The sequence below is a fragment of the Cygnus atratus genome, chromosome 25 (assembly GCF_013377495.2).
Source record: "Cygnus atratus isolate AKBS03 ecotype Queensland, Australia chromosome 25, CAtr_DNAZoo_HiC_assembly, whole genome shotgun sequence".
Classification (NCBI taxonomy): Eukaryota; Metazoa; Chordata; class Aves; order Anseriformes; family Anatidae; genus Cygnus; species Cygnus atratus.
The window spans coordinates 4,751,156-4,763,929 of record NC_066386.1 but is presented as its reverse complement, the minus strand read 5'-3'; the positions used below and the strand labels follow the sequence as shown (position 1 = coordinate 4,763,929).

At 50.8% G+C, this 12,774-nt stretch overlaps 3 pseudogenes; 2 read left to right on the top strand and 1 right to left on the bottom strand.

The window, feature by feature from the left end:
• Positions 1-364: 364 nt before the first annotated feature.
• LOC118258259 (feather keratin 1-like) lies at positions 365-1,186 on the top strand (annotated as a pseudogene).
• A 2,912-nt stretch (positions 1,187-4,098) lies between these two features.
• On the bottom strand, positions 4,099-4,919 carry LOC118258281 (feather keratin 1-like; annotated as a pseudogene).
• Positions 4,920-6,437: 1,518 nt separating this feature from the next.
• Positions 6,438-7,338, top strand: LOC118258280 (feather keratin 1-like; annotated as a pseudogene).
• The last annotated feature ends 5,436 nt before the right edge of the window (positions 7,339-12,774 follow it).

Here is a 12,774-nt window from a genome sequence, read left to right as displayed (position 1 = left end):
GAACAGGACCTTGGATGCTCTGCTGAGGATTGCAGCTCCATGAGGAGCGGGGCCTCTTTCTGCAAAACCCATCACCAACCATTCCTGCAAAGTGCACCAAGCCGTGTCCTGTCCTCTGCCTGAATGCAACAACAGCAGCACTTGGGCTCCTTTTCTGCTCATAGTGATACGATTCTGCTGGGGTATTCCTTGGGTCCCTCCTAGCAGCACTAGAAAATAGCCTGTAAAATGGTAAAATAGCATGGTAAAAAAAGCATGGTAAAATAGGCATGTCAGAAATGAGGAAATGAAATGGCAGATTTGATGGAAACCAAAACAAAATATATGCCATTAGGAAGCCTATTTTGCATAGGAGGTGAGTCTGATGGAAAATTATGGCCTGCATAGAGTGATTGTGGGCCCGAGGCAGTGCAGGGGAGGTATAAATGCAGCCCCATTTCCTCTGTGTCTTCATCCACTCCTGTCTCCTCCATCTCCTTGGGATCAAGGTGAGTCTGAAGCTCTTTCTCCTCTTCTCCTTCCATGGAGATTTGTTAGCAAATGCCTGCCCCTTCATATTCTCCTGGATCTTGGGAGCGCTAGTCATGGGGGAGGGAAGGTATCAGTAGGTGTGTCATGGAGAGGAGCTGGGGCTTGGATGAGGTGTATCTGACGCTGTGGGCTATGTAGGGATCTTTGTGGATCTTGACTTTCTTACCAAGGACATTGCAGACCAAGGGAGGGGGAAGGCTGTGGGCCTCCTTACACAGCTGTCAGTTTATGAAACAGCATGTGCTGTGGTTCTCCCCTGGTGGGCTGTATGATGCTCCTCTCTCACCTATGTGCTCCTCCTGTCCCTCTCTCCCACCAGGTGCACGTCCTGTGCCGAGACATGTCCTGCTACAACCAGTGCCTGCCGTGCCTGCCATGTGGACCCTGTGGCCCCACCCCGCTGGCCAACAGCTGCAATGAGCCCTGTGTCCAACAGTGCCAGGACTCCACCGTCGTCATCCAGCCCTCTCCCGTGGTGGTGACCCTGCCCGGCCCTATCCTCAGCTCCTTCCCGCAGAACACCGCCGTGGGATCCTCCACCTCTGCTGCTGTTGGCAGCATCCTCAGCTCTCAGGGAGTGCCCATCTCTTCCGGGGGCTTTGGCCTCTCCGGCTTTGGCAGCCGCTACTGCGACAGGAGGTGTTTCCCCTGCTAAAGCTGCTGCTATCTGAACTGGGGCCCCTTCAGAGAGTGACCTCATTTCCCTCTTTTGACTCAAATATTAAAGTTCTGCTGCATCCCAGTCTGCAGTGCTTAGTTGTCTTTCCCCTGTAGACACTCCAGACATCTTCTGTCAGGACTGATGCTGTTGCTCTGGGGACATCAGTGGGCATGTGGGGCACATTGGGACCATTCACTTTTCCAAAGGGTGAGGCCCTGTGCAGTAGGGCCCCTTGGGAAAGCACTGTCACTCACATGTGAGGGAGGTGCCCATGAGTTCTGCAGGGCCCCTGGCCATCAGGTCCAGCTTTGCTGCCTCTCTGTCCTGGCATGCCATCTCAGCCTCAGTGCACATCCTGCTGAAGGTGGCATGTGGCCACTGCTTGCCTCCAGTGAGGAGACAGAGCTGCAGGAGACCCTGGGAGGGCAGCAGCCGCAGAGGTTCTTGGGAAGGGGGCAGCAGGGGAGAGGGAGAGAGGCGAGAGGAGGGGTGGCAATTCCTTCTGCTCTGGGGGCAGCTGTGCTGGGCGGGGAGACTCGTGCAGAAAATGGCCCCAGAGCAGGCCAGGAGAGGGAGTGGGGGAAGCAGGCTGTACTGGCTCTGGCTGTGATGGAGGCAATTGTCTTCACCATAGGCAATATGGTGCTGTGTTCTGATTGTGTGGCTAAAACAGTGGAGGTGATGCACCAATGATTTAGCTCAGTGTCAAGGCCTTCTATGTTTCCGTCTCTGCACCCTGACAGAGCAGTCTAGCATTTGCCTGGGACAGAGTTAACATTCCCCATAGCAGCCCCTAGAGTGCTGTGCTCTGCACTTAGAGCTAGAACAGCATTGCTATCTTACCAGTGTTTGTGCTACTGTGGAGCAGTGCTGGCATAGCATCAAGACTCTCTACTAGCCCCCAAGGGCAGGAGGTGGGGAATGGGTGAGTGGTTGGGAGGTGTTATCTGCAGGGCAGCTGAGCTAAACTGACCAAAGCGCTATTCCACACCATGTGTTGTCACACCCAGTAATAGAAGCAGAAGAAGAATGAGTGCTCTTGTTATGAAAACATCTGTCCTCCCAAACAACCACTATGGTTATTGAGGCCCAGGTTCCCAAGACGTGGCTGAAAATCGCTTACTGTTTGGAAGGAGAGAATAATTTGTTTCTCTTTTCTTCCTTGCATCCTTTGCTTATTTTTTCCTTAAATTTCATTGTCCTTATCTCCACTTGTGAGACGATTTTATTTTTCCCATTGTATTTTCTCCGCCCCTTCTCATCCATTTATGATGGGGAGTAAGAGAGCAGTGTGGTGGAATTCAGTTGGCCAGTAATGAGAAACCATCAGTGTAGGCAGGTGCTTAGAAGGGGACACAGCTAGGATGGCTGACCTAAATTGACCAAAGGGATATTGCATACGGTATCGCATCACGCTCAGTAACAAACCAGGGTACAGTTGTTCCAAAGTAGCCATTCTGAAGTGACTTGCTGGGCATCGGTCGGGAAGGTGGTGAGACACAGCCTTTGCATCACTTGCTTTTTCTCTTTTGTTTCCCATTTCCTTCATAGAATGTCTTTATGTTGACCTGGGACTTTTTCTCACCCTTGGTCTTCCAACTCTCTTTGGCTGAGTGTGCAGTGTGAGCAAGTGGGTGGTGGGTGCTTAAATGCTTGCTGGGTTCAACCCATCACACAGGCTCACAGGCAGTGCCTTGTCCTCCTCACCCTACTCCTTCCGTCTGTTCCCTGGGCTTCCTGCAAAATTTTGTGGGGAAGAGGGAGGCAGGGAGAGACTGAGGGCAGGAGGAGAGGCAGCGGGTGCTGACTGAGTGTCTCTAAGGGCCGTCCACAAGCTCCCCAAAGCAGCACTGAAGTCACCCAGAGCCCAGTCTGGCAGATGCCTTCCTGCCAGCCTGCCCTCACACCACATCATCCATCTTGCAGCCCCTCTATGGCAGCAGACCGAAAGCTGGTCCAGGAAAAGTTGCTTGGGTGGTAAACCCATCCAAAGAGAAGTGAATCCCAGCGCTTTTCCCAGACACTGAGGACACCAATGACATCCTGGGCTGTATGAGCAGAAGCATAGTCAGGAGCTCAAGGCTGATGACAATTGCACTCTGCTCAGCATTCCTTCAAATGCATCTGGAACATTATACCCAGTTTGGGGCTGTGTAGCAAGAAAGACATTGACCAAGCACAGCAAGTTCTGCAGTGTTATTGTTAGGAAGGGATTTCCTGTCTTCTCCTGGGCAGCTATGCCCTCCTCCTTGCCAAGGAAGTAGTCGTCCCTTCTTCCTTACTATGCTGTTATGCTAATTAGAGAAGAAGAAAGAGTGTGCACACCAAAATGAATGCAAGCCTTTGTTAACGATTGCTAAGAACGAGCATCACCAACCACCCATTCCCAGAACTACCAGTGAGCAACACCTCTCTCCCCAGGCATCCTGGAAGAGCAGCTGCAGGGGAAGGACAACTCAGAGGCGAAGGCTGGGATGCAGCAGAACTTTAATATTAGAGTCAAATGGGGGAAACGAGGTCACTCTGAGAGGGGGGCCCAGTGCAGGAAGCACCAGAGGCAGACGAGAGTGTGAGCTGTGTGGCCATGGTGGTCATCCTACCAGCTGTCCATCAGCCCACTTACTGTAGGAGAAGTGCCAGCAGGTCCTCTCTAGGTTGACGCTGTGGGGCTCAGAGCCCAGTGGAGCAGTGCTGAGCAAAAGAAGGACACAGGTGGGAAAGGAGAGAGTGGAGGAGGGGAAAGGCAGACATGATTTTTCCAAGAGCCCAGACTGGCTCCATCCTCTTGCAAGGGTTGCTGGGGATGGTTTGACCCCTCTGAATACAACAAACCAATGGTCTGTGCACAGTCCACTGCCAGCTTCTGGGTCCCTGGGGGTCTTTCTCCAGAGCCATTGCCAGCAGCTTTAGCAGGGAAGGCACCTCCTGCCGCAGAAGCGGCTGCCGAAGCCGGAGAGGCCAAAGCCCCCGGAGGAGATGGGCACTCCCTGAGAGCTGAGGATGCTGCCAACGGCAGCGGAGGTGGAGGATCCCACGGCGGTGTTCTGCGGGAAGGAGCTGAGGATGGGGCCGGGCAGGGTCACCACCACGGGAGAGGGCTGGATGACAACGGTGGAGTCCTGGCACTGTTGAACACAGGGCTCATTGCAGCTGTTGGCCAGCGGGGTGGGGCCACAGGGTCCACATGGCAGGCATGGCAGGCACTGGTTGTAGCAGGACATGTCTCGGGGCAGGAGGTGAACCTGATGGGAGGGAGAGACAGGAGGAGCACATAGGTGAGAGAGGATCAGTCTGCCAGTCCACCCCAGGAGAGCCGTGGCACATGCTGTTTGGGGAGCTGGCAGCTGTACAATGAGGCTCAAGAAATCCTCCTTAAGATTCAACCCAAAAGGTCTGCCAAGAGCATCCAGACTGAGCCAGGTCCTCCCCTGGCCCATTGCTCGGGATACATGTCAGTAGAGCCCAACTTTTCTCCATGATACACATGCTGTTCTCTTCCCTCTCCCATGAGTAGCATCCCCGGGAACCAAGAGAGGATGAAGGTGCAGGCATGTGCTAACAAATCACAAGGGAAGAAGAAGAGGGGAAAGGGCTTCAGACTCACCTTGATCCCAAGGAGATGGAGGAGGCAGGAGTCGATGAGAGACTAAGGAGATGGGACCACTTTTATACCTCCCCTGCACCGCCCCAGGCCAACAGTCACTCTATGGACACCGTAATTTTCCATCAGACTCACCTCCTATGCAAAATAGGCTTCCTAATGGCACAAATTTTGTTTTGGTTTCCATCAGCTCTGCCATTTCATTTCCTCATTTCTGACATGCCTATTTTACCATACAGGCTACTTTCTAGTGGTGCTGTAAGAGACTCACGGAAGACCCCAGTAGGTTCTTAGTATTGGGCAGAAAAGGAGCCTGAGTGCTGCTGTGGTTGCATTCAGGTAGAGGACAGGACATGTCCTCTGGGATTGCAGAAAACTTTTCCCCACCTGGCTGGGACTTGTCTCTGGTCCCAGGAAATACGTCTTCTCCTAGCATTAGACCTTCAGCACACCTCCTCTGCCATGTCCCAAAGCCCTCCTCAGGCAACAGCACAAGCCAGCACACCACTGGGGGAGCAAGGAAGCTCCCCCTCAGCAAGTGAGGGCTGGCAGTAACTGGCACTGCCACATGGCTGGGCATGCTTAGGGAGGGGACTTGCTCACAAGGGCGCTGGCTACAGAAACATCTCCCAGACTCCATCAAGGAGGCAATGCATCCCTGCTGCATGAACAAAGCTCTTCCCTGCCCTGCAGACATGGGAGACAGCTGGGACACACCCCAGGAGGGCAAGGGAATGCCTTCAGCAGGCAAGCTTCCTGGGAGAGACTCTCCCTGCCCAGGACAAGTCATGCTCTAATTTGGGATTGGTCACGTGCCGCGCTTTTGGCTTGAGGCCAAGCCAGAGTGCCTGCTGTCTGCAGGCCTGAGCATCATGCATGCCAAATCCCCCTCTGGCCAGGCAGCTCCATCTGAGCTCCAAGCTCAAGCTGTGCCATGCTCCAGGCAGCCCCAACAGCCATTACCCTGCAGCATGACTTTCTGGCAAGTACTCTCGTAACTCAGGCAGCTCACAGGATGGTCGGCATGTTTTGCACAACAGGGCAGGTCTTTGGGTGTGCTGCTGGTCAGGGATTGCGTCTGGCCAGTCCCCAGGACTGATTCCCCAGGACTTGCTGAGCAATCATTGGGCTCGGGAGAGCCAACTTCAGTTTTCTTACAGCAGCTGACAACGTGGGTTGGCTGAAGAGCCCAGGAGACAGAGTTCCCTCAGAGACAAGTTCCCTCTTGTTCACAAGAGGGAACAAGGCCAAATAAGCAGATGTCGCCCCAGAAGGAGTAGCCTTGTGCCAGAGCATTTCACAGCTGCAGCACAGCCCATCTGCCTATGCTTCTGCCTTGCCTAATGAGGTGTGTGAATGGTGGAGCAGGTTGGGAGCTAGGCCAAGTGGTAGAAGGATGTGCTGTGTCCTCAGGCGAAGGAAACTTTGGGTATCGAGGAGGTCACTGCATAGGCAGGAGGATATGTGCACTTCCTTGTAAAGAGGGTCCAAATGTGGTCAATGTATTTCCACAGACACATGTCCCATGCCTGCATAGAGCCCCTCAAGAACGTGGGACTCATATTCAGTCCCTACTGACATGTTTCTGCCAGGGGTAATGCTTGACCTCTTATCCTTGTACTTGAAAGGAGCCTCTGTGGCCAAATGGGCAAGTCAGAAATGAGGAAATGAAATGGCAGAGTTGGTGGAAACCAAAACACCACTTGTGCCATTAGAAAGGCTATTTTGCATTTGAGGTGACTCTGCTGGAAAATTATGGCCTGCGTAGAGTGACTGTGGGCCTGGGGCGGTGGAGGATAGGTATAAAAGTGGCCCCATCTCCTCAGTCTGTCATCCACTCCTGTCACCTCCATCTCCTTGGTATCGAGGTGAGTCTGAAGGCCTTTCTCCTCCTTTTCATCCCTGGGGATTTCTCATAACATGCCTGCACCTTCATATTCTCCTGGATCTTGGGAGTGCTAGTAATGGGAGAGGGAAGGGAGCAGCAGTTGTGTCATGGAGAGAAGCTGGAGCTTGACTCAGGTGTCTCCAAAGCTATGGGCTAGGTTATTCTTGACAAGGACATTGGAGACAAAGGGAAGGAGAAAGCTGTGGGCTTCCTTAGACATCTGCCAGCTCCCCAAACAGCATGTGCTGTTGCTATCCAGTGGTGGGTTGGACACTGCTCAACAATCACTGCCATGTTCCTCCTGTCCCTCTCTCCCACCAGGTGCAAGTCCTGCCTTGAGACATGTCCTGCTACAACCAGTGCCTGCCATGCCTGCCATGTGGACCCTGTGGCCCCACCCCGCTGGCCAACAGCTGCAATGAGCCCTGTGTCCAACAGTGCCAGGACTCCACCGTTGTCATCCAGCCCTCTCCCGTGGTGGTGACCCTGCCCGGCCCCATCCTCAGCTCCTTCCCGCAGAACACCGCCGTGGGATCCTCCACCTCCGCTGCTGTTGGCAGCATCCTCAGCTCTCAGGGAGTGCCCATCTCCTCCGGGGGCTTTGGCCTCTCCGGCTTCGGCAGCCGCTTCTGCGGCAGGAGGTGCCTTCCCTGCTAAAGCTGCTGGCAATGGCTCTGGAGAAAGACCCCCAGGGACCCAGAAGTTTGCAGTGAGCCCAAGTTACTAGACTGAGCACAGAGCGTCAGCTTCTTCTGTTCGGGGGGGTTAAACTACCCCAGTACATCTTGCAAGAGAATGGGGCCAGCCTGGGCCCTCGGAAAGCATGGCCCATGTCTGCCTTTCTCGTTCTGCACTCTCTCCTTTCCCACCTGTGTCCTTGTTGCTCGGTGCTGCTCCACTGAGCTCTGAGTCCCACAGCGTCAGCCTAGAGAGGACCTTCTGGCCCTTCTCCCTCAGTAAGTGGGCACATGGACAGCTGGTGGGATGCCTGCCATGGCCTCCTATCACAGGCTCTCTTTTTCAATTCGTGCTTCCTGCACTGGGACCCCCTCTCAGAGCGATCTCGTTTCCCTCTTTTGACTCGAATATTAAAGTTCTGCTGCATCCCAACCTGTGCCTCTGAGTTGTCCTTCCCCTGCAGCGGCTCTTCCAGAATGCCTGTGGAGAGAGGTGATGCTCATTGTTTTTTCTGGGATTAGGTGTCTGGCAATGCTTAACACCTTGTGGGTGTTTGGGTGTTTAGCGATTGTTAACACAGGCTTCCATTCATTATTCTTCTTCATGTGTAAGATCACCCTCTGGATTCAAAATATCTGCTTACTTAGGGCTGCGTGGCCATGGCAGTCATACTGCCAGCTTTCCATCTCCTCTCTCTACTGTGGGAGAAGTGCCATAGGGTGCTTCCTATGCTTATTTTGTGGGGTTGGGATGTAGAAGAGGTTTTTTTAGTCAAACCCAGACAGTATCAAAACTTTCTACAGAGGTTATGGATATGTAGTGAAGGTCATGGGGACTCAGGCGGTCTCCTTAATTCTGCTGGAGTGGTGAAAGGATGTGAGACAGTTAACATGGACAGTACAGGTCAATAATTGGCTGCTGAACTGATGTCAGTGACAGAGTTTTGTGTTCTATGATCATAGGACCTTGTTTGATGGTCAGTGTATTCTTGCGAGAGATGGGAAGCTCCTTACTAAGTGGGGCAAAGATTTTTTTTGGTCAACAGAATGTCTGACCTCAAAAGGAGGGAAACTCCTTTTAAAGTAGGAAATAGGGACAGTGTAACCAGCAGCCTTGTGAGAATGATGGATAGGGTTGCTGAATAAAGGTCATGGAGTGATGTGATAGGAACAGATCACAAAATCAACAAAATGGAGTTTAAGCAGGATCACCTCCAGCAGTTGTGGATTAGCAATGGTTCCTACTGTGCAGCCTTATGGAGATATGTCCTAAACTATCCCTAGGAATCCAACATGTTGATGTGCCCCTCTTAAGTGTCTGTAAGCTAACGTATACAGTATAGGGAATAAACAATATGAGTTTGAGATGGGTACATGGTTGTAGGTCTATGGTCTTACTGGGATTATGGAGACATGGTGGGATGGCTCCCATGCCTGAAATCTTGCAGTTGAAGGATAAAGGCTCTTTAGGAAGGACAGGCTATGGAGACAAGGAGTGGGCATTGCCCTCTGTGTCAGAGACCAGTTGAAATACATGGAGCTCTGCCTGGGGATGAATGAGGAGCTGACTGAGACTTTATTGGTTAGGATTAAACAGATGAAAGAGTGAGGTAACATTATAGTGGTATCTGCTACAGACTACCTGGTGAAACAGGCAAAGTAAATGAGGCCCCCTACAGACAAATAGGAGCAAACTTGCTGAGAGTGCACTCTATTCCTTCATCCAAGACATCGATAAATATATTGAATAATATTGGTCCCAGTAATGACCCTTGAGGGACTCCACTAGATACAGGCCTCCAACTAGACTCTGTCCCATTGACCACAACTCTCCGGCTTCTTTCCTTCAGTCAGTTCACAGTCCACCTCACTACCTGATCATCCAAACCACATTTCCTCAGTCTAGCTGTGAGGATGCTGTAGGAGACGGTGTCAAAGGCTTACTGAAATCAAGATAGACCACGTCCACTGATTTACCATCATCGATCCACCTGGTTATGTCTTCATAAAAGGCTATCAGGTTGGTCAAGCATGACTCCCCCTTGGTGAAGCCATGTTGACTGCCCCTAATGACCCTTTTGTCCTTGATAAGCCTAGAGACAACACCAAGGATAAGTTGTTCCATCACCTTTTCAGGGATGGAGGTGAGGCTGGCCAGTCTATAGTTACCCAGATCCTCCTTCTTGCCCCTTTTGAAGACCGGAGTGACATTTGCTTTCCTCTAGTCCTCAGGCACCTCTCCTGTTCCCCATGACTTGCCAAAGATGATGGAGGGTGGCCTAGAAATTACTTCCATCATCTCCGTCAGCACCTGCAGGTGCATCCCATCAGGACCCATGGATTTATGGATGTCCAGCTTACCTAATCAGTCCTTAACCCAGTCCTCATCAACCAAGGCAAACTCCTCCTTTATCCTGACTTCATCTGGGGCCTCAGGAGTACGGGACTCCTCAGGACAGCCTCCGGCAATATAGACAGAGACAAAGAAGGCATTCAGTAATTCTGCCTTCTCTTTATCTTCTGTCACCAGGGCACTCGTATCATTCATCAGAGGGCCTACATTGCCTCTAGTGTTATTTTTATTTGCAATTTATTTGTAGAAGCCCTTTCTTTTGACGTTGACCCCTCTTGCAAGTTTTAATTCTAAGGAGGCCTTAGCTTTCCGAGTTGCCTCTTTACATCCTCTGACAACAGTCTTATATTCTTCCCAAGTGGCCAGCCCCTCCTTCCATGATCTCTAGAATCTCCTCTTCCACTTGAGTTTGGCCAGCAGTTCCCTGTTTAGCTATGCAGTTCTCCTGGCTCCCTATCTTGGCTTCCTAACTGTGATGCAAAAGTGTCCTTCACTGTCTGGGATTTAGTGTCTGTCTGTCAGGCAGCATTTATGACCCCTTTCTCTCCTTCAAAACCCAGTCATCTCTTCACACTTGCACGCACACACACACTCCCTTCTTTCTGCCAGCCTCTCTCAACCTCTCTGCTCTGTCTTGGGCACTTTACTCCACATTCCCCTCCCTTTTTCCTTCTCAACAGAAAGGCAAAAGAACTGATCTTTCTGTATTTTTTCCTGTTATGAAGCCCAGAATGAGAGGGTCCTATGGCCCCTTCTGCTCAGTTCAGGAAAAAATGCAGTTTAATTAGAGAAAAAGAAAAAAAGGAAAGGAAAGGAAAGGAAAGGAAAGGAAAGGAAAGGAAAGGAAAGGAAAGGAAAGGAAAGGAAAGGAAAGGAAAGGAAAGGAAAGGAAAGGAAAGGAAAGGAAAGGAAAGGAAAGGAAAGGAAAGGAAAGGAAGAAAAGAAAAGAAAAGAAAAGAAAAGAAAAGAAAAGAAAAGAAAAGAAAAGAAAAGAAAAGAAAAGAAAAAAGAAAAAAGAAAAGAAAAGAGAAAAGAAGCAAAGGCAATGAAAGCAAGGGCAAAATATAATTATTCCCTATTTCCCATCAGCAAGAAATGTTTGAGGAAAAAAAAAAAAGAGAGAAAGAGAAAGGGAAAGAGAGAAAAGAGAAAGAGAGAGACAAAGACAAAGACAAAGACAAAAACAAAGGACATCCCCAGCTCCCTCAGCCTTTCTTCAGAGAATAGGTGCTCCAGCCCTTTTTGTGCGCCTCCTTTGGCTCGCCTTTGGACCTGATCTAACAGGTCCACATCCTTCTTGTGCTGGGAGCCCCAGCCCTGGATGCAGTACTCCAAGTGAGGCCTCACAAGGGCAGATTAGAAGGGGACAATCACCTCCCTTGACCTTCTTGCCACTCCTCCTTTGATTTTGAAGGTCTCCAAGGAGTTACCTTCCACAACCTCTCCGTGCAACCTGTGCCAATGCTCCATAACACACATGGTAAAGAAGTGCTTCCTGATGTTTAGATAGAACTTCTTGTTTTCCAGGATGCAGTTGGCCTTCTGGACTGCAAGTGCACAAGGCTGGCCCATATCAAGCTTCTCCTCCACGAGAACCCCCAAGTCCTTCTCTGCAAGGCTGCTCTCAATGAGTTCTTCATCCAGTCTGTGCTCATGTCCGAGATTGCCCTGAGCCAGGTGCAGCACCTTGCAGTTGGACTTGTTGAACCTCATGCGGTTCACATGGGCCCACTTTTCTAGCTTCTCCAGGTCCCTTTGGATGGTGTTCCTGCCTTCTGTTGTATCAACTGCATCACTCAGCTTAGTGTCATCTGCAAACTTGCTGAGGATGCACTCAATCCCACTGTCTAAGTCCTGGGTAAAGTTATGAAACAGTACCAGTCCCAAGACAGACCCCTGAAGGACACCACTCATCACCATCCTCCAACTGGACATAGAGCCATTGGCCACAATTCTCTGGGTGCATCCTTCAAGCCAATTCCTTATCCACTGTGTGGTCCACCCTTCAAATCCATATTTCTCGAATTTGGAGATCAAGATGTCATGTGGGACTGTATCAAAAGCCTTACAGAAATCTAGGCAGATGACATCCATTGGTCTTCCCTTGTCAACTGGTACAGTCACCCCATCATAGAAGGCCACCAGATTGGTCAGGCATGATTTGTCCTTGGTGAAGTCATGCTGGCCATCTTAAATCACCTTCTCGTATTGCACGTTGTCTATCATTTGATAAGTTCAAGCAAAGCCCCAGCACAGTGCAGCAAGTGTCATTGCCAGGGTCACAGCATACTTCTTTCAAACGTTTATATGTTTGTTTATATGTAAACAATATATTCATCAGTGACTCGAATGAGGGAATGGAGTGCGCTGTCAGCAGGTTTGCTGATGACACTAAACTGGGAGGAGTAGCTGACATGTCAGAAGGCTGTGCTGCCATCCAGAGGGACCTAGACAGGCTGGAGAGTTTGGCGAGGAGAAATCTAATGAAATATAACAAAGGCAAGTGTAGAGTCCTGCATCTGGGCAAGAACAACCCCAGACACCAGTATAAGTTGGGGACTGCCCTACTGGAGAGCAGCGAAGGGGAAAGGGACCTGGAGGTCCCAGTGGACAGTGGGATGACCTTGAGCCAGCACTGCACACTTGTGGCCAAGAAGGCCAATGGCATCCTGGGGCATATTAGAAGAGGTGTGGTTAGTAGATTGGGAGGTTCTTCTCCCCCTCTACTCTGCCCTGGTGAGACCACATCTGGAATATTGCATCCAGTTCTGGGCCCCTCAGTTCAAGAAGGACAGGGAACTGCTTGAGAGAGTCCAGTGCAGAGCCACGAGGATGATTAAGGGAGTGGAGCATCTCCCTTACAAGGAACGGCTGAGGGAGCTGGGTCTCTACCTTGGAGGAGAGGAGTCTAAGGGGTGACATTATTAATGTTTATAAATATGTAAAAGGTGAGTGTCAGGAGCTAGGCTCTTCTCAATGACATCTAATGATAGGACAAGGGGCAGTGGCTGCAAGCTGGTTCCACTTAAATACTAGATGAAACTTTTTCACGGTTAGGGTGAC